Source organism: Pipistrellus kuhlii, unplaced genomic scaffold (genome assembly GCF_014108245.1).
Source record: "Pipistrellus kuhlii isolate mPipKuh1 unplaced genomic scaffold, mPipKuh1.p scaffold_m20_p_5, whole genome shotgun sequence".
In the NCBI taxonomy this organism is placed as follows: Eukaryota; Metazoa; Chordata; class Mammalia; order Chiroptera; family Vespertilionidae; genus Pipistrellus; species Pipistrellus kuhlii.
Genome location: NW_023425551.1, coordinates 27794576 through 27816010, shown reverse-complemented (window position 1 = coordinate 27816010; position 21435 = coordinate 27794576). Strand labels below are relative to the sequence as shown.

The window sequence follows — 21435 nt, the reverse complement described above, 5'->3', positions numbered from 1 at the left end:
TCTTCTCCTCACAATCCCAACATTGTCCAAAACCTTCTAGGGGAATCAGAGAGCGAGTAGACATAAGTGCCTCCCTTTAAGTCAGGACATCAGCGGTGCCAGCCTGTAACCTGGCTCCATTGCTCCCGAGAATGTCCGGCATGTTCATAGGCCCGGTGACCTCAACATAAAATAAAGGGAAGCCTCAACTACTCTGCTTTTGAGTTTTGTGATAAACTAGAATTATCTCTAAAGTGCTCAAACAAACAGAAATCATTATAATTATGAATAATTAAAACGCTAAACTCAAGAGGGCACTCCACATTTATTACACTGTAGAATTCATCCCCTAAGGGGAGCACCTTCAATTAGTTCAGTTTTACAACACAGACAATGTGACAATCACTAATTGCAGGTGGTTAGTACAAGGAGCCAAACAAGCTAACTTGCCTTTAAATCACCCTCTACCGCCCAGAAAGGCACTGCTCACTTTTAGACTCTTAACATTTGGACTAATTCTAGACCACAGAAAAGGCTAGATAATAGGAAATATATATATATATTTTAAATTTGCAAACATTGATTAAGCACCTGCCATGTGTCAGGGTTTATGCTAAATGAATAACATTCCAGAATAAGAACTAGCTAATGGTTATTTTCTAAATACATACAAACATTTATACAAATTTAATTATATCAATATACTTGTATGTTCTTATAAACATAAAGTTTGGAATATATATAATTTATAAAATGAATCTATTCAGTTGTATTCCTCATTATTCTTTAAAACATTTTTCTTTTTCTTTTTTTATTGATTAAGGTATTACATATGTGTCCTAACCCCCCCTTGATTACTGACCCCCCCCTCCCATTTATTCCCTCACCCTCTGGTTTCTGTGTCCATTGGTTAGGCTTATATGCATGCATACAAGTCCTTTGGCTGATATCTCTCCCTTACCCCCATTCTCCTCTACCTTTCCTCTGAGGTTTGACGGTCTGATCAATGCTTCACTGTCTCTGGAGATCTGTTTTTGTTTATCAGTTTATGTTGTTCAGTATATTCCACAAATGAATGATATCATGTGATATTTATCTTTCTCTGAATTATTTCACCTAGCATAATGTTCTCCAGTTCCATCCATGCTGTACCACAATTTTGTAATCCACTCATCTGCTGATGGGCACTTAGGCTGTTTCCAGATTTTAGCTATGGTAAATTGTGTTGCTATGAACATAGGGGTGCATATATCCTTTCTGTTTGGTGTTTCTAGTTTCTTGGGATATATTCTTAGGAGTGGGACCACTGGGTCAAATGGGAGTTCCATTTTCAGTTTTTTGATGAAACTCCATACTGTTCTCCACAGTGGTTGCACCAGTCTGCATTCCTACCAGCAGTGCACGAGGGTTCCTTTTTCTCCACATCCTCACCAGTACTTGTCCTTGGCTGATTTGTTGATGATAACCATTGTGACAGGTGTGAGATGGTATTAAAGTTGTAATAAATTATTTAACTTAAAAAATTAAATAATAAAATTAGATTTTTCTTTCTCAGAGACTCCTTTATAATAATGTTTTTTTTAAATATGTCCATTTTCTTTGACAGTAATAAATATTTTATAATCGTTAGGATGATTCTAAGATGTTTATAGAACTAAGATGTAAGTCAAGTTGAACATGGTCTAGCAATAGTAACTGAAGTTTTGTATCCAGGAGACTGTAGTAAACCAGATTCTTTGCACTGATTCAATATCAAATTGACAACCCTGACCTTTTACTAAGGATGACTTCGGCGAGATACCTTTTGTCTCTCATTTTTAGAGGCAAAAACGCATTAGAAAGGCAATACAAGGGATTTCAGAATGATAAATCTCAACAATTCTACTTTTAATGATTAGTTGCCTGAGTCTTGTATTTAATTATAATGGTTATTTTAAATGCTTATATTTAATTTAAACATAATTAGCTAAACCTTGATGTTACTGCCTCATCTATTTTGAAATTAATTATAAAATAGCTCAAAAAGTGCTGACATTTAATATTAAAATGAATTAGAATCAGTTTGCATCTTTTGTTGGTTTCAATTGTGAATTCATATTGAGCCATTTATATGTGGGTTTCTGGCATGGTCATCCTATAGTAGAATAAAATATATGTAATTGATGTTTCCTCTATACATATGAGAGATTCTTTAACATACCAGGCAATTATAGTCTATAATCAAAGATATGAGTGGTTAAGCCAGCGGTCAGCAAACCACGGCTCGTGAGCAACACGTGGCTCTTTGGTCCCTTGAGTGTGGCTCTTCCACAAAATACCATGTGTAGGCATGTACGTACAGTGCGATTGAAACTTCGTGGCTCATGCGCAGAAGTCGGTTTTCGGCCTGGGTCAGAACACTCAAGGGGCCAAAGAGCCGCATAAGGCTCTCGAGCCGTGGTTTGCCAACCACTGGGTTAAGCTATAAAGGAATCGAAATTTTATAAGTAAATTTTGCCCTTAATACATTCAGGAGGCACCACTGTTTTTAGCAGGTGATTCATATGTGTGTAGCAAGTCTCTGCACCTCACTTTCTTTGAATCAGTCTAATGATGTAATCAGAAAGTGTTTCCAGGAAACGTTCTGAGTTAACTTTTATTTAGATGAACTGCATGGATTTTATATATACAGGAACCAAGAGGGAAGGGCTAGTGATGTAGCATTGATTTTCCTGCTCTACGGAACATGAGAACACTGAGAAACACTCACCATGGCCATTCAGCATCGGTGAGAAGTGACACCCACGAATGTTCTCAACCCTTGATATGCAAAACTGCTATACTGTGCACATTTATTTATTAATGATATTGCTACTATTTATTAGGTACTGCATATGTATTAGATCCTGAACCAAATGCTGAATGAGGTGATATTATTAGGCCCATTTTACAGATGAACAAAATGAGGCATGGGCATGCTGAGGTACTTGCCCAGGGTCACATTATTAGTAAGTGACAGAGGCAGGATGTGAAGCCTCACTCCACAGATCTGCACCTACTGTCCCCAGCTCTCCATCTCTGAGGTCCGAGGCATTTTCAGTGCTTACAACCACCACCGATACCACAAAAAATATGTCTCCCTTGCAAAACAGTGTGAGCTAATTAAGAGGTGACTTATCTATCAATACCAAAAATCTCTTGTCTCCAATACTAATACCCTCTCATGCCAAAATTCAATACAGAATTTTCAAATATTTTATTAAAACCTGAGCCTTTTACTCTACGATGAGCCCTTATAGTTGGGGAAATCTGTTGCCCCATTCTCTGACATGAGCTCAAACCTTCTGTACCCCAGCCCCTGCTGTAGGAATTCTGAGCAGGCTGTTCAGTCAGACTCCGCTAGCACATCCAGTGAAGTTGTGTGGGATATTTCTCTTGCATTCACACTAGTGCTGCTATGCAGCCTACCAGGATGTCTGCGAGCTACCTGGTATCTCAATTACCTCCACTGCCATCTGTTTCTGTTTCTCTCAGCCCTGCTCCCTGGTTCACTAAGCAGTGAATGATAGATACTCACACCCCAGAGCTAGACTTAGGCCCATCCTCTGCAAAGAGCGTAGGTAACGGATAGATATCCCTCCCCTTTAGATATTAGATTGCGATCAAAGCCACCATGATCTATTGATTTTGATTTTAATGTTTCAAGTTACCAGTCATGACCTTCACTCTGGACATTCTCACAAGGTCGGAAGGATTGGGACCCTCAGAGGAATCACCATGCAGAGGAATCAGGGCAGGGAGGCAGACAGTCTCATCTGCTTTGTGCGTCTTGCAAAGGCTTTAAATACCATCTCTTTTCTGCTCTTTTCTGGCTACCGTTTCCTCTAGGCTAAAACATTTTAAAATGACTAGGGGAAAGAAAAAACAACCTGAGAAACTAGCTTGAGATTTTAATTCTTTATTTCATCTGCCAGCCACTGAAATGCAGTTAACTGCAGCAAGTGTTCCTTATAGATAAGGGAATTGTTGCTTCACATATAATTACATTGCCTCTACCGGTAGACATAGCCAACCATATCATCTCCATACTATTAGAAGTGCTAGGAAGTCTGAAAAGAATCCATTTTAAGGAGGGTCAGAGCTACTTTTATTTTACTTCAAACCAGGGTTATCATGGAATAAAACTGATAACTCTTTCGGGGGAACAATTTTTGGAATATAAAAAAAGTGCATTGAAGGGTAAATGAAACTGACTATTGTGACTGGCAGTAAGTTCAGGCATTTTGTGTTCTTTTGTGTTTGCTTTGGAATGTTAAACAGGTCGGGCTCTTTTTAAAAGAAAACATTTTATTCAGAACATTCTCCCATGAAAGCCATCTTTGACAAACTGTCATTTTTTGATATATTACTACATGTCTGCCCTCATTTTATATTCAAAAAGGCAAGCAATGTTTTAACAACTTTTGACAAGCATGGGGAATTAAACTTCCACAGAACTGACTCCTAATATAATGTTATAGCCCTAAATTTTCCATTTTGTACTTCCTTATGGCAGGCCACAACATTTTTAATTATATCAATTTCTGGTTAAAAAAGTGCAGAGAAATTGAAGACAGGCCATTAGAATAGGAAAACTTCAAATCATTGGTAATGTTTTAAACATATACTTCCGAAATTTGTTAAGATAGCTAGAGATATATCATTTGGTTAATTATAAATAAGTAACAGGAGCTAAAGTAAAAACTTTCCCTAGAAAACTGAGAAATCTCAAGAAATGTAGCTACTTCTTATTTATATTCACATGTTACCGACTAGAACATATCATCCTGCCTCCTGGGAATCACACTGGGATAACCACAGACACGTCAAGTCAACAAACTGCCCCTCATCCTGTGTTTCTGACTCTGACCCTGAGTGCCTAGGGTCTTGGTTATTTTCCAGCCTCCTGTCTCCACTCATACCTGCCTCTGCTCAGTCATTCACTATTCATTCATTCATTCATTCATTCATTCATTCATTCATAGCTTCTTCCAGTTCCTAGAATTACTCCTGTGCCTGGATCACTATCCCAATCAACCTGGTTAATTTCTCCTCTTTTTCTTGGTCTCAGCGTGGATGTCACTTTCCTGAGGAGGTTTTGTCTGACAATTCTTGCCTAGGTGTCCTTTCTCTAGATTATGTAGAACCCTGTTCTCTCCAACCCAAGACCCTTTCATACAGTGGCATCATTGTCTCTTCACCTGCTTGTGTCCTCGACGGACTGTAAGCTCCATGAAGGCTAACGCAGGTCTATCTTGTTTGCTGTTAAATCTCTATTGCCTAGACTGGTTCTTAACATAGTCTGGCTGCTCCCAAACACTTTATTAAAAAGATTAATAAGTCATTTGAATGAGAAGTTAATATATGACCATTTTATATCCTTTTGGTCATAATACAAACTGTTAAATATAAGCACTGTTAAAAAATATTAATTTACGGGGTTTGGCATTTGTTAATGTTAATATTCCCATTTGATTATTTCATTTAGCTGGAACAAGTTTCACATTTGGGTTCAAGAGCTTTCTCATACGACCTCTTCTATAAATATGTGCAAAAAGTCCGGTTAGAGTGGCTCACTAGTTGAGCATCAACCTATGGAAACAGGAGGTCATGGTTCAATTCCTGGTTAGGGCATATGGACGGTTTTGGGTTCGATCCCCAGTGTGGGCATGCAGAAGGCAGCTGATCAGTGATTATCTCTCATCATTGATGTTTCTCTCTTTTCCTTTTCTTTCCTCTCTGAAATGAATAAAAATATATTTAAAAAGAATGCACAATAGGAGCCAGTGTAGGATGTTGAGCTCTGGAATGCCATGTTTGTATTTGAGTTCATAATGGAGATGTGTCATGGTAACGACCAGGGTCCATTGAAAGGGGTAGGAAGAATTGATGGAGACAAATATATAACATCTGTTAGATAACAGATTATGGTCTTGCTTTATATTGCTGTGTCATTATAACCTGATAATTCTTAGAGAGACACTGTGACTGGAAAAGGAGAGAATTTAAAACCAGTCCCCATTCAGTGAGTCAGGGAAATGGAGCTGGCGAGGAGGGCGTCTTATAAATATTGTTATTAGATAATCAAGAGCTGTAATAATCAATATACTCTTGGAAGTACCTGAAACCTAATAAAGCAGCTGTGGCTAACTCAATTAGGATTATGACAAATTCAGGCAATTGGTTTAGGGTCCTTTGCATCCAAAATTCAAATAAGCAATCAAAGTGAAATTGCATTAGCTGACCTCCTCAGACCACCTCTGAAATATAGGAGGCATTTATTAGGCATACCCCAAATAAGAGCTATGACATAACTGGCTCCATATTTCACACTCGCCTTTGGCTTAGGCAAAGGGTGGATGAAGCTGGGGAGGGCAGGGTGGGTGTGAGGGTAAGGGCACAGAAGGGAGAGACAGAGCTCCTTGCAGAGAGATAAGTTGTAACTCTTATTTAAAAAATCGCCACAGCAGAACTTTTCTTAAGTCAAGATTAAAAATACGACGAACTTACAGAATGTTATCTTCCACAGCAAAAGTAATATAAAACCACTTTTTATTCACACATAAATTACTTAGCACAGCTGCCACTGGCTGGTCTTACATATTAATGCTGGCGTCGATGGACCGTCATGTAGAAAGACATTCTCTGTATTTTTTAGGCTTCAGCCTTCAGTCTTTCTTTGCTTCTTTAATGAACTCTCACTTCTTATTTTGAATTGTATGGAAATGTTTCACCAGGAGCGCCCACAGAGTTGCTTTCTCTGCCTCTCTTCTGGGCTTCCCGGGGCCATCATGTGGAGGGTGGCAGAAAACATTTCCAAAGACCACAATGATGATGAGAACATGAAAGCCTGGTATACTCAGTCCCCACTGAAGAAATACCTTTGCTTTCACTGAACTGTATTTTCATCTCAAGAACGATTCACCCCAACCCCACCTCTTTCCAAGATGCTTCTTGGTAGAAATTCTTATTTTGAAAAAGGGTGCTTCAAATGTCTCCCGGGGGGAATTTAAGTTCTCCACGTGCTTTTGGTAATATGCTTTGTGTCAGATCAGTAGGAACAATGCGGAAACACCAGTCACAGTGATTTCAAATGTCTATCACCTACAAATTCCACATAAATGATCTCTGGTTGCAATGTGGCCCTTGAATGGGGGACTCCCCCCCCCCCCAAGAAAGACACACAAATGCTATTGAAAATGTAAAAGGGTACCCTGCAAGCAAAAGCCACTTGTAAAGTTTTTATTTTTATCTACAGTTTTTATTTTTCTCTTTAGCATAACGGAGAAAGCATTTCTGAAAGAACTAGTCTTGCTTCTCATTCACATGGAGTATTACATATACATGCACGCCTACTCCCAGGTATAGACACCATTCAAATTAACTCCACAGGCTCAGCTGGAAACAAAGTCAGACTAGCAACTAAGCTTTACCGAATACCTAACTCGGGGAACATGACAGCTTCTCTACCTTCTCACCCCTCCTCACAAAACAAAGAAAGGTGATTGTTGAACTTGTATAGGTTTTGTTGTTGTTGTTGATTATTTTATTTTATTTTTTTAAAAGTGCATAGAAAAGCTCTAGGTTATAAATCTATTTTTATGTCCTCTATACAAGTTCTTTTCTATGGTCTTAACTTACATGCTAGTCACTCTCAGAAATTGGAATGCTTCGAGATGATTCTATTGTGCAGCCAGAGCTGAGTGTCCTGCTCTAAAGCCTTCTTCTCTGCGATTCAGTGACAAAGTCTCTTCCCATTTGTCGCTTCTGTCATCTGTGCAAATCTTCATTTCCCTCACAACCAAGTCACCTTTCACCAGAACTTGAAAGTTATATTTTCCTATCCTCCATCCTCCTTTTCTGGCCTCAGAACTGTAATGCAATTCTACTGTTGTTTGCATGTGAAGTATTAGACATTTTAGCATTCAGATTCAAGGAAGCAAGGATGTATCAAAATAATGCTTGCATTTATTATCTAAAAGAATAACACTTGAAATAGCTTTGGACATGGGGTTGCAATTTTATAGGAAATGGTAAGGTATGAAGGGCAATGAAACAACATATCCTCTACTCTTTTAAATTCCATGTATTTCAGACTTAAACCTATGGTAACATAATGACACGGTTGTATAATCACCCGACTATTCCTAAGGGGTTGGCATTTTAAAAGAGTGTATGTAATATTCAGGTGGGGCTCCAGTGGCTCGAACCTTCCGGCTGCTGTTTTGTAATGCTGCATGCTCTGGGGTAGTGTGGCTGAGGCAGTATCCAACCCTCAAAAGACAATAAAGAACACTCTGGAATGTACCTTCTTTCTAAACAATGGAGGCATGTTATAGCACTCTTTGTCAGTACTTTACGGTTTCACAAAGAATAAAAACAAACACTGAGGTTTTTACTCTGAAACCTACTTCCAGAATTTATCTTACTAACAAAGGACTCAGTCCTGTGAGAGGTGTTCTAGTTATAAAAGAAGAATGTCTCTTTCTCTAAGAGTTTGTTTGCTATTTATATGCAAAAGTAGGTTTACATTTGTGGGCATGCAAAACAGAGTTTATTCCAGTATGATTATTTATTAATTATTCTTTTTCATATGAACAACTGTAAACCCACTTTTACCCCACTCTATATTTATTTGGCCCTCTTTAATTATAACTATGCACTAAAAGCCACAAATTGTAAAGTCAGACTTTTCATGATTCGTAGGATAAACCAAAAAGAAGGAAATTTACTAAAATTAGAATACTTTCCTGTATTCTCATTTCAAAAAATAGAGAGGCAAAACTAGAGAATGTAAGGTAGAATTTTTTGACTCCTGTATATGTAAAAATATAATATTGTGAGGTATTCTTTCCTCATGAATAATAGTGTGGCTGGTATAGAGTCTAGATTAGAAATAATTTCCCTTCTGAAATTTGAGGACACATCTTCTTTTTATAACATTGCTGCTGAGAAGCCTGCTATTATTTTGATATCCAAATCTATGAAATCTGCAGTTTTATTTTAGAATTTCTTAGGATTTTTCTTTGTCCCAGTGTTGTAAAATTTCTTAATGAATGTGGTCTATTTTCCCCTTTTCTGTGTTGGGTAATCATGGTCCCCTCAGTTGTGAAATTCATGTTCTTTATTTTTTAGTATATCCCTTTAATGACTTCCCCCCCTCTTATTAAAATATTCTTATACTGGGGAATTCTCAATTATCCAAAAGTAGCATCCCTATTCTAATTTTAAAAACCTTCTCTCCTATATTCCATCTTTTTATCTTTTTGCTATATTTTCTGGGAGATTCCATCTACTTTATCTTCTAACACTTTTATTTTGTTTTCTATATCTGCTATTATACTATTACTAGTAATTTCTAGGCATATTTTCTTTTGTTATTTGAATATACCTCTTCTACAGCACACTCCTCTCATTCCACTGAGGCATAAGTCTCATCTCATCTCTTCAGATAGTTTCTGCTTTCCTACAAGAGTGTTTTAGTACATAGTATACCACTATGTACTAACATGACTTAGTAGTATAATCACCTGTCTCCTTACGGAATCCCTGATCTTTGTACCTTTTGGTTTTTCATTTCTGAACTGATTAAATACCCCAAAGTCTGGTCAAATATGCTTCCTGGTGAAATCTGAGGATTGGCTGAGTCCAGTGAGGAAGAAGGCTGTGAATCTCAACATTCCATATGTAAACACTAATTTAAATCCATTATTTTCAGTGTTATGCTCCCATTCTATCCCCAAGTTTCCCAAGCCCACTGACTGTGTTTTGCCTAAATCATGGGAAAGAACTGCAGTATCATAGCTGAATGGATGGGTGAGAGGATCTGCAGGGTATGTAGTTGCTCTTGGTCTTACTGCTATTAAGCTCAGGTTTACCCCCAAATTCCAGAGATATCCAATGAGGTAATTTCCTGAGGCTTCTGGAAATACTTTGGTGAAAACTGCATTGCTTCTTGTCTTGATCCACTACTGGTTTTAAGATTCAGCATGTGGGGTATGTTAAATACCAAATTATTTGTTGGTGTTGTCTCTTATGTATGCTTTTCCCCATAAGTATGTGTCTTTAAAAAAACTTTTTTTCTGTTACATCATTAGGGGTTTGAAAGGTAGTTAATAAAACATAACTACCTTGCTTATCATGGTATTCTTATCAGAGTGAAGGAATCATCGCCATGTATAATTCTTTTCATCTACCAACTGAGCAAATTCTCTACATTAGTCCTATGCAGATGTCCCCAAATATTATAAGCTGTTAAACATTCTTTGTCATCTTAACATGAAGCCATGTATGGAACTTTGGTCTCTGAGAATGTCTCTATCGTGAAAATCTTGTTGGAGCTAATGCTCCATCTAGACTAGAATTGAATACTAGCCTTCAACAGCGACAAAGAAGTTCTCTGTGGCTGGTATTGCCATCTGTCCTGGTTTCCACTTAACATGTATATTAGTTGTTTGAACAGATTCTTAGATGGTGAAGGTCACTTGATGGCTGCCCTTTCAGGATGGGGTCATCATGAATAAACTCAAAGTGCAGCTGTGGCCAAAGAGAAAAATGACTTCAACTGTTGACAAATGCTTCTGGTCCAGATTTAATGGTGGTCTAATCACATTAAATATAGAAACTATGGGACAAAGGAAAACATGGACTCACAAAAGAATCCCACTGCGTCCTTTTCCTCTTAAAAGGAAACTCTTCAAAATGTCTAATCCATGTACCTATGTATTTCCTCTGATATTCCCTTTCCCAATGTTCTTTTCAATCATAAGTTAATAATTATTATAAAGTAAACATATACTCATAATCTATCATTATTGCCACTCAACCCTGCCTTTTTGGTTATTGACATGCAATGCTATACATATGAAAATAGGCTCCTTGTTTTATTAAAGAAATACTTAAACAGGGAGCTTTCAGACTGCATTTATTTTGTTGAAATAAATGTTGTGTTCTGGGCAGAAAAAGATGAGATGAAAATAAAACTCATGAGAATCAGTCCCAAGGCAGGTAATTTCTAGGCTTTGGAAATAAAACAATGGATGCTGGCTCAGTGGAAGAGTCTTTGTCTCAATTTTCATGGCAGCACTAGGTTAAGTGAGGAGAATCCTCAGCATATGGTCCAGCACCATCAAATACCCACCCACTCATACCTTGCAGCATCAAAAACTGAGGCTTCCCAGTTATTTTGAGATGTGTGTGGAGAGAACTATTTTATGAGAAAAAGCTTGGCTGTGCCCATTGTGGTCCTTCTGGCCCAATCCCACTCTAGACTCCAGTGACCATGTTTCCTTAATTTCTGTGAGTAAAATTTAACTCTATTTTCATCTGATTGATTATAAAGGCACATTTATCTTGACAACACAGACACTTAAATTTCAGGTTCTTCAAAAGGTTGTAACCTTGAACTCTGTTGGCAGATTCCTCCCCAAAGTTAAAAAAGGTAACATATATATTTTTTAATATCTTACAGAAACAGTTATATGTTCTTCATGAGAAATTTTTTTTTCCTGGTACTAAATTTAAAATTGAATTTGCCATACAATCCTTATATAAAATTAACATGACATAAGTAATGTTAATAACATAAGTAATATAACATATTATCTTGGACAAGAGTTTTAAGATGTGGATAAATTGTTTTCACAGATTATTTTTGTATCATATTCTGTAAGTGGAGGGTACAACATATAGTGATTTTTGAAGGCACTTTTGTTGAGATCTTATGTATGAATATAGATTTCTAAATAACTAAACAATGATAATTGCAAATGCAACTAAGGTATTTACGTACCAGACACTGTCCTAAGCATATTACATACAGAAGCTCACTTAGTCCTCTTCATTACTTGAGATAGAAACCTACGATTGTCCCATTTTACAGGTCAGGGAACTGTTTCACAGAGAAGCTAATATCTTGCCCAACCTCACACTAACTGGCAAAAACACAAAGCTAGAATCTGTCTATCTAAGGCAGAGTCCACTTTTTGGATATAATTATTTTCACATAGAATTTTTTGAAGAAGTTGAATAATTATAAATTCAAAACTAAACTCCAAGACAAGAGCCTACTGTCTTGCAATTCTAAAGTGTTGATTACTAAAGCAACACACAGGACCAAGGGTGACATTTCATTTTTAAAAACTTAGGAGACTGCTTGTGGTCCTGGGAGGAGCAGGAGCCGGGGTGGGGGGGAAGGGGGACACAGATTATTCAGCTAGAGATCTCAGAGTTATATAATTTGAGGGTTATTGGTCCTGAGGTCATAGCTTTTACCCCAGAGTTATAAAGAGACATACATCATTCCAATATCAACAAAACATATGTTACCACAATCTCTTTTAAGGAAGTTTTAACATAAACTTCAAAGTCATAGACTATGGTTTTATTACTTTTCTCCATAGTTTCCATAGAAGGTTATTCTACCGAGAGGTGTTTTTTTTTTTTTTCCTTTTTCTTTTCTTCCTTCTTTTCTTTCTTTCTTTCTTTCTTTCTTTCTTTCTTTCTTTCTTTCTTTCTTTCTTTCTTTCTTTCTTTCTTTCTTTCTTTCAATGTTGCTGGATAGCACCATGGCATCCGTTTTCTTTCTTTTTTAATATTCTGTCATGCTAATATTGTAGGAGTCTTTATGGAACCAGGAATAAGTAGTTAATGCTCTGTTTGCCCATTCCTGGAACACATTAAATCAGCAAGCTCCAATTAATCACTGGTGGTGGGCCACTGGAGACCAAAGCTACCTGCTTACTGATTTAATCAGCTTTGGTGGAGGAACAGACTGATAAAAGTAATGATGGATTAATATAGTAAAGGTGAGTGTGTGTGTGTATGTGTGTGTGCGTGTGTGCGCGCGCGCGTGCGCATGTGGTGGGAACTTAGAAGAAGGAAACTATAATTCTCCTCGGAAAAGTTAGGAAAGTCCTCATAGATGACGTGATATCTGAATCATAGTTTGAACACATGTAGCAAACCACAAGATGAAGCTGGTGAACAAAGAGAGGTATTATTTATAAAGGGGAAACTCCTTAGAACACAGAGCTTGGCTGTGTTGAGGAGTTGCCAGTAGTAGCATGTGTATGAGATAGTGTCTCATGGGGGTTAAGAATGTAGATTCTGGCATCTTTGTGCCAGATTTGAATCCTGGACTGTCACTGAACAAGTTTATTAACTTCTTAGTACCATTATTTCCTTATCTATATCATAGGGGAAATAATAATATTTTAACTGCAGGATTATTAAGGATTAAATAATTGTAAAGACATTAGTATAGTGCTTGGCACATAATAAGCACTCAATAAATGTTAACTATCATAATTATTACCCCAAAGAGACAACTAATTCTGAAGTAATCAATATCATTATTAAAGGTGAAATTTCCTCCCAATGTCTTCACACTAACAGTAAGCAATATTAGATCATGCTTATGAGCCTTTGGACCAGTCTTCTCCTCTGTAAATCATCAAGCTGTCCCGGGAAGACAGCTTCACAACTCAGACATTCTGAGTGGTGTCCGAATAGCTGTTTTGCAGCCCATCTAAGCATTCAGATTTCCTGAATTATGAAGCCAGTTGATGAATGGGCACAAAAAAGTAAGTACAAGAAACTCACATTGTCACTAGATATTTTATGTACCGCTTTAGAAGGACAAATGTGTTATTTAAGACATACAAGGTTTATCTTTTGTTATCTTTTGTGTGTGTGATCAATTATATTGAGATGAACAAGTTATCGTTTGAGGCAAATATAATAATTCAAAACTCACCCTCTAATTTTAATTAAATTTGATTTAGATATCTTACCTTTATATTGCTTACATTTGGGCAATTAATTGGAAGAGAGACCCAAAGAAATTACTATTTTAAAAGCTGGCTCCTACTGTCTGAATAATATTAAATAATTATGGTTACTTCAAAAGACACCAGGGAAAGATACAAGTTAGCAGGACACACAACCTTTATCCTGAGATCCCACTTGGGAGTTTAAATCTTTATTAAGTCCAGACAATGACTAAGGATTGGCTGTTTGAATGGCATTAACAAGGTTAGGCAAATCTATTTCCCCATAGCCAAAAGTCAGCGAGCAGACCATGTTCCACGAAGTAGCAGCCAAAGTTAAAGAAATCCTGACCACTGAGAAAAATGGGATTGAATATGAGAAGGAGTCAAACTGAGGGGCTACAGACAGCCTAGTCCCCACAACCATGTCACAAAGCAGGTAAATGTGCCAAGTTAGCAGTTGTGAGCCAACAGGGGTCCGGCCTGGAGAGAGTGCCTGCCTCAATCAAGACATGCAAGTTAAGTTAAAAAAAATATTTAAAACACTCTCTAGGCCAAGCAAAACACATTTGTGTCCAAGGCCAGTATTCTGTCTGTTTCATGAGCCTGTAGGTTGGTGGCCTGTGCTGAGAGAGGAGAAACCTCACTGTGAGATAGAGCTGGTTATAGCATACCAAAGGGACGGACATTCCAGTTATATGTGCTCAGGCAGGCGAAAGGTAAAGCCTCATTGGTGAGATCCATGGGAAGTTAGTGGTAGGGCTGCATTCTCTAGTTCAGCCAGTTTGTTCTTAGGATCTCCTGAGTTTTGTCTGTGACTTGGGATGAAGGTGGGTAAGGTGAGCAAAGGAGGATAAAGAGCTTTCCCAACCTGTCCTTCCAGGGAGTGGGACTTATGTGAGAGATTGCATCCTTTAAATAACATACCATATTAGGCCTAGTAATAATTAATGTCGTTTTCTAATACTTTTTTAAATCAAATTTATTTAAACAATACAACAAAATTTAAGCAACAATATAGTTGCCGTTGTTTTCTACTACTTGTGCCCAATGCTCAGGAAGCATTTTAATCCCTCTGTTGTAAAATTCTTGTGATTTTGATGCAAAAAATTCGGTCAATGCATTTTTGAGGCATTCTTTATTATTAAATTTTTTTCCAAGAAGAAAGTTTTGCAAAGAACGAAACAAATGGTAATCAGAAGGGGCAATATTAGGAGAATATGCAGGTTGAGGGAGAACTTCCCATTCCAACTGGCGCAGTTTTTCAGCAGTGATTCTTGCAGTATGCGGTCGTGTGTTAATGTGGTGAAGAATTACGCCCTTCCGATTAATCAGCGCGGGTTCTTTTTCTCTTAAAGCTTGGGCTAACCTTTCCAATTGGGCACTGTACACTGCACTTGTAATGGTTTGGTTAGATGGTAAAAGTTCATAATGAAGAATTCCTTTAAAATTCCACCAAACACACAACATCACTTTTTTCGCATGCAAGTCAGGTTTTGGCGTGGGCTGCGAAGCCTAATTTTTGTCCAACCATTGAGGCCGCCTTTTCAAATTAACATACAGCACCCATTTTTCATCTCCGGTAACAATTTGCTCTAAAAACAGCAAACGGTTTTGACGAGAGAGGAGCGAACTGCAAATTGTGACTCTTTGATTACAGTTGTTGTCGGTCAACTCATGAGGAACCCATTTTCCAAACTTTTGGACTTTGCCAAGTGCACGCAATTGATTAGAAATTGTTTTTTGTGAACAATTTAAAGTTGTCGCAAGCTCTTGTTGGGTAATTTGAGGATTTTGCACCAAAAGAGCTTGAAGAGCTTCTTGATCAAAATTGGACACACGGCCTCGACCATTCTTGTCATCTAACGAAAAATTTCCCTCGCGAAATTTCTCAAACCAACGCTGGTATTTTCTGGCGCTAACTGCATCTTGACCAAGAGCACTACAGATGTTTTTTGCAGCCTCACTTGCTTTTCTTCCTAATTGGAACTCATAAAGCATGCAGTGCCAAATATGCTCTTCATCCGCCATCTTCTTAGCCCTAGTTTTGCAACAAAAACCAAACCAAACACAAACTTTTTCAAGCAAAACTTGTTAATTGCACTTCACACGTTCTGTAGATACCACATGTTTGAGGGTTATGTCAATACAAGTCAACACCAAGCAAGATTTTAAACGAACGTTTAAAAACGACATTAATTATTACTAGACCCATAGTTTAGTTTATTTCTTTCCATTTACTCTTCACTTTAAAATGTATTGCCCCAATTCCAATGACAAAGGAAAAGAATCAGGGACTGGCCTTTGTGAATAGCTCCTCCATTCCTGGTTTAAAACTCAACTACCAGTGTCATTCCAATCACAGAACAGCCAGGATGAGATTCCACAAAAACAGACCCAGTTTTCATGAGTCCCAGCCTGCAGTGACAGTCACTGGTGATGGATTCTGTTATGTGAGATGATAAGCTACTGTATTTATAGCTTTTGAAGTTATGAATTTGTTTAGTTGGGTTTTGGCAGCTATTGTTTTTTTTTTAAAGGTGATTTGGTATCATTAGGAAGGAGAGTCGAAAATTGTGGCAAGTTTGTAAATGAAAAAACATCCATTAAACAAGAGGTAGAGAGCTAAATGAAAAAACAATTATTTTGAAGGGCAAAAAAGTAAAGGCATAAAGGTGTGTTTTTTTTGTTTGTTTGTTTGTTTTTTTAATGGTTGTTGCCTTAAAAGACAAGATAATTTTAGCAGCAGGATGGATACAGCATGAAACCCCAGGGCTCCTAGCTGGCCAAGAAGCAGCCATTTTTTGGTTGAAGTGAGAAGTGACCTCTCTGTTCTGCAGAACAATCAGAATTAATGGCGAAAGGTAGGGGGTAAGTGTAAGGGGCACTTAGCACTTTCTTTCTACACACCAGCGTGTCTGATGGAGGAAGTGATTGGTCTGGTGTGTTAAGAAATCCTGGGGCAGTGCTTTCAGTGCATAAAATTCAATGCATAATTAAAGAAATTAAAGAAATTATTGAGCACCCTTGGATGATTTTATACTTACTGTGGACTTTGCTCTGTTTTGTAAGTTCTGTGAGTTAGACAGAAATTGAGTAGTAACTAGGGAGCAGTAAAAGTAGCTGCTACTGAGTACAAGTTTTTGTTTTAAAAAAAGTAAACGCATTGTTGAGTAACTGTGGGTGGTATTCCTCATAGTGGCATATGCCTGAAGAAAGCCAAACACCTGTTTGTGACATTTACACCACCAAAGTCTCCATGTCTCAGGAGCAGGACCCCAAGGACTCAGTGCCCTTGAAGGAGGAATTGACCCATAAACGCTTGCTTTCAGAACAACAAATATTTTTACTGACTTAAACAGCATATGTGATTTAGAGTAGATACCCAGGTGCTTCCAAGGCATTGGGCAACTGTCCAGAAGTAGAACCGAGAGAGTAACAGTAGAGGTAAAAATATTAAAATCGTAAAATATTCATGCATAAACTAAGGATATAAAATGTTTATATTTTAGCCAAATACATTAAGTAGGAACATAAAAATAGCATATCAAGCACCAAAGTTAACAGGAGAAAAGAGCAATATCCCATACACAAAAATAAAAAGGGGGGAAATGCAAAAAACTAAAAATGCAAGTGCATGAATGACCTGTTTTGGTGACTATCACTATAAGTGATGCAGGCACAGGATAAGGTACCAGAACAAAATAAATGCACCACTATTGGTCAGGTCTCTAACAGGTCAGCAGGGCATTTTCCAGTGTGTGAATGTGTGGAATACTGGTCCTCTGAGATACTCCATTGGAAGAAAGAAAGAAAAAAAAAGCTCTATGGTTAATATATTTGAGAAATGTTGCAAAAACATATTTCTCCCTTGGAGTTTTATAATGCACACAAGCAAATTAAAAGCCCTAGAAGTCTTATAGAAAAGAAATGCAAATGCTTATCGTTATTTGACACGGAGAGCTCACCATTATAAAGACAAATAAAAATTAAAAACAGTTTTCTTCCTGCTGAAAATTAGGGTAGATACTTCTGCCCTGTCCCCCTCTTTTTTTTTTTTCATTTTGTAACTAGAACCAATGGTTGGCTGGTTAACTAAAAAAGTTGGCTAATGTGAGAATTTGACAATTAATTTATACTTTATATGTTTCATTTTCATTCAAAACATAGGAATTTTTCTTTGAAAGAGAATCAAGGTGTTTTCTCGCCCTCCCCCTTTTATTTTTATTAAGGTATTATATGTACATATCTTACCATGCCCCCCACCCCCACAAGGTGTTTTCTGAGAGTGGGTCTGGTTTTTGCTCTTTCTTTTGTTATTTCTCGCTAAGTCACAAATATTTCATCATTTACAAATTACAGTTTCATTTCTTCTGATTTATTTTTACATTAATTTTTTTAATACTGTAACTCATATTTACACAGCTGGTTTTAAAAAACAATTCTGTAATATATTTTTAAAGTAATTATTTGGTAATTTTATATCATAGGGCTGGATATATTTTATTTTTATTTTTTTAAGATTAAAATATCTTTCTTCAGCCTTTTAGAGTTGTCTTGTCCATTTCCACTTTGACAGGATTTTTTTTTCTTTTATAACAATTTACCTTCATTAAGTCTTTCCAAAGAATTCAACAAGTTTTAATAGTGAATTAAATTTACATTTATATTTCTAAGCTTATTAAATATTTAATTAAACTATATTACTAAAAGTTATGAAAGTAACCTAGGTGTCCATCGATAGATAAATGAATAAAGAAGATGTGATATATTTATATACAATGGAATATTGCACGGCAATAGTCAGAATGAAATGTTGCTATTTGTGACAGCATTGATGACAGAAGTGTAAGGTTTGAGGCGTAGGAAACTGACCACCAAGGAGTTTTAAAGTAAAGTTTATTCCCCAGTAATGAGCGGGACTCATTACGGAGGTAGAGAAATCAGAATTGAAGGAGTTGGGAGGGGGGATGGACCCAGCCGGGCTGCCACCTGGACATGGAGGATCAGCAGCACGTGGCTTGTATGGGGGTCCTTTTAAGGGGAGGAACAGGAGAGGGTTGGACCCAGGGCAGAACAGGAAGGGTTGGGCTCCAGAACACTTTGGCAGGCGCTGATTGATGGCTCAATGTCTTGGAGATGTCTCTGTGACAGGTGCCACATAACTCCGCCCACCAGTTGGGAGGACGGAGAACCTTATAAGAAGGTATTATGTTCAGTAAGTAAGTCAGGCAGAGAAAGACAAATACTGTATGGTTTCACGTATATGTGGAATCTCAAAACAAAACAAACAAAACAAAAACAGACTCATTGAAACACAGACAAAAAGCATGGTTACCAGAGGCAGGGTGAGGTGAGATGGGTGAAAAGAGGAAGGGCAATGTAGTTGATAATATTGTGATAAGTTTACATGGTTACAGATGATTACTAGAATTAGAATTAGAATCCCTTTTTAAGGTACAAAATGTCAAATCACTATGTTGTATACCTAAAATAATATAAACAGTATAAGATTATATATCAGTTATCTCTCTCTCTATATATAAAAGCCAAGCAACCAGAATGACTGAAACAACCAATTGCCATGAAACCCACTGTGGCAGCCAACCAGCCCAATCAGAGCCCCAATCAGACCCCAAACCTCCTACAGCCCCTCCCCTGAACCGGCCCAACCCCCAATCAATCCCAACTCAGATCAGGAGTGGGGCTGGCTGACCTCCTGCAGCCCCAGGGGCAGCTGACCTCTCACAACTCCTCTCCCCCCTTCCTCCTCTAGCCTGGCTGGATCAGCAATTATCATGGCAGGCCAGCTGAATGCCACCTGTGCACGAATTCATGCACCAGGTCTCTAGTACCTAAATAAAGAGTAAGTCTTCACTTTTGCTATCTTGATATAGCACTGGGCTATCATGTTAACAACATCAAAATACATCAATTTATTTAAAAATACTTTTATAAGAAAAAAATACGTAGCTACACAGAATAGTATTAGCACAGTTTTGGGGGCCACACTACCAGTTATTGGTAAATACACAACACAGTGACTCTATACACTCTCAAAGCCTTTAGGCACATTCAGGGTGTTTTGAGAAGGACATGATGAGCAATGATGCTTGGTTTTTGCAAATAATAACCAATTCTCCATTCTCTGATACCAACTAGATGTCCTTACAATTCTATTCAATTTTAACACTACCCAGATTTAGCACAGATTTCCCCCAAATTAAGGCCTCAGTCCCACAAGACAGTCCTCACCTCAAATGCTAAAGTCCCCGGTTGCCCAACTACCCACATTGTCTGCCTGGGGTCTGCACACTCCATGTTCAAAATTTGCTAAAATGACAAACAGAACTCAGGTAAACACTGCATTTGTGATTATGGGTTTATTATAAAGGAACAACTATGTGGAAGAGATGCTTAGAGCAGGTGTGAGGGTGGGATGTGGTGCAGAGCTTCCATCCCTCTCCATTGTGCCACCTCAGCACATCGCTGAGCTTGTTAACCTCACTGTTTCACAGTTTTTAATTTCATACACAGGAATGACCGACTAAAGTCATTGGCTATTGGAATCTGTACCCCTCTCCCCTGATGGGACATTGGAAGTTTGGGCTGAAAATTCTAACCCTCTAATCACATGATTGGTTTTTCTAGCTCCTTCTCCTCCTTAGCAGACAATGGGACACTCTTATCGCTTAGGAAATTCCCAAGTTTTAAGAGCTTCCTGTTATAATGAGGGGGAGGGGAGGACACAAACCTAACACATTTTATTTACTTATTATCATATCACAAATGGTTTTGGTATTGAAGGGAGCATATGTGTTTATCTGCTTTCCCTTCTGGACTCTGGACTCTTTGAGGGTAGTTGCTTATGTTCGTTTTCCTTTTTTCCTCCTGGTGCGCAAATCAGACACTCAGAAAATTTTAATAAAGGAGTAACTGCCTGACTGAAGCAAGCAAATTGCATTTTAGTAGTCTATGATATTCTTTAATATAAAAATACGATAGAACTAGGCATTTCAGCAGAAATGAAACTATCATAGTCAATTGTAATAATTCACATGACAACATTCTTATTAACTAAACATTAAGATGCAGAAACCCTGATATCTAGCCCCAGATTGGCCACCTACTCACTATATTATGATTGGGCAAGTCACATAACTACTTTAGATCTGAATGTTCTCAACTATAGCACATAGAAAAAATAATACCCTTCTTAACCCAAAGCAATATTGTGAGGGTTAGAAAATGCACTTGTAACTTTAAAACAGTCAAATAAGAGCAATTAAGATGTTACTAAACATCCAATATTAATAAAAATATACCACTGACTTCTAAGCAGCAAGAGAATATTAATGAAACGGCAGAGAGAAAACTAGCTGTGAAGTTTATTTAATCCCAGAAGAGGCTGCAGAGGTTGGAGCTGCATACATAGCTCAGCCTGACCTTCCCACTCACAGTGTAAGAGGCTGTGGCAGAAGAGCAGACGGGACACTAAGTGCATTAAAAATTACCTCGTCTCCAGCCCACTTTGGGCCTGATGCTGTAATCAATGGGAAATTTTTCTGTATAAAGGATGGAGGAAACAGTATATCACATTCAGCTCTTCCCAATAAGGTTATTTATTGCTATTTAATTCACATTTCCCTCAGGTTTTGGCAAGATTATA

General features: G+C 37.7%; 1 protein-coding gene across 8 annotated transcripts in view; it reads right to left on the bottom strand.

The window, feature by feature from the left end:
* Positions 1 to 21435, bottom strand: part of HS3ST5 (heparan sulfate-glucosamine 3-sulfotransferase 5) — a 230965-nt gene that overhangs the window by 97755 nt on the left and 111775 nt on the right. The window lies entirely within an intron of this gene.